Here is a 1,406-nt window from a genome sequence, read left to right as displayed (position 1 = left end):
ACACGATATCAGAGGATCAAAATTGTAATGGCATGTCTTCGGATAATCCTCAGAGATGTTTCCTAGACCATCGCCAATTGTGCAGCTCTAGTGTGACGTAAATGAACAACAATATTTTTTTTTGCAGGTGTACTTAAAGGACTGGATGTTCTTCCGTTCATTCTTCAAACGATAAACACTTTTTGAACAACCAGTAAGTTTAGCAACTTTGTCACATATTTGAGTGTTACTTTCATGTGGATTTTCTTTTCTAAGTTGTCAATGAGCATTTAAAATGTTTCTGCGAGCAACACTTTTTATAATTTTCCACTCTTTGACGGCGTAAACATCTTTGTCGGCGATAGTCCTGTCTCTGACATTCTTAAAATGTTAAAATAAAAATTATAAGTTGGGAATTTAATGACTATTAAAATTAAAAAGAGCTATCAATCAATAAGTAACAAAATAATACAAGATAACAACTAAGGAAAAAAGCTGACATTTAGTATTTAACAATAAAAAAAATCCTCTAAAGAATCACAAAAAATTAACAATTAATGCAAAAAATAACAATTAATAACTAGAAAAATAAAGAAGCCAACAGTAAATAACTAGTAAAATAAGAAAAAAATTAACACTTAATAACTTAAAAAAAGAAAGAAAACAAAAGAACAATTAAGCGATGCGAGTGAAGCGGGAGCCTGAAAATATCAGGCATTTATTTATTAAGTTTTCATTTAGTTCCATCAGAATCATTTGCAGAGTCACGGCCTGATTACCACCTAGGTCCAATAGGCACGGACCTTGGGCCCACACTTTCTGAGGGGCCTCAAAAATTAGTAAAAAGTCCACAATTGGCGATCGCAACACTCGAATACGCCATCTGGAGACTGGCTTCATGCCTTTAGCCCTTCTCCCTTCCCTCTCCTCCCCTTTTAAGTTGTATAGGAATGTACTAAGATATTTTCCCTTTTTTTAATATTTTTCCTTTTCATTTAATGAAAATAATTTTTAAAATTTCAGTGATACTTTTCTTTAGAGCTATGTTTATTAATGTAGTTCTCAGTTCCATATATTTTTCCAACTTAAAAGATTTTAATCTATATGAAAATCTAGAGAGAAACTAATGTACTTCCTTCCTCTAACACGCTAAGCCTGGGAAGTGTTGCCTTAGGTCAGCGTTTTCCAAACTGGGAGGCGCGGACTAGTCTAAAGGGAGCCGCGAAAATTAGTCACAGTGAACAATTTTCCAAATTACTGCTAAAGTTTTCTATGTAAAACATGAGAGAATAAATGAAAAAATACCATCGTGCTTTATCGCGCATAGTTCAACTAAACATTTCGTAACTTAGCATCCATATACCTAGACGTCCTAGACCCCGGCAAATCTTTTGAACCAAGACCGTCGTTAATTTGGCGACACTAGC

Source organism: Parasteatoda tepidariorum, chromosome 4, assembly GCF_043381705.1.
Source record: "Parasteatoda tepidariorum isolate YZ-2023 chromosome 4, CAS_Ptep_4.0, whole genome shotgun sequence".
NCBI classification, from domain to species: domain Eukaryota; kingdom Metazoa; phylum Arthropoda; class Arachnida; order Araneae; family Theridiidae; genus Parasteatoda; species Parasteatoda tepidariorum.
The sequence above is the reverse complement of the archived record's forward strand: the minus strand, read 5'-3'. Positions refer to the sequence as shown.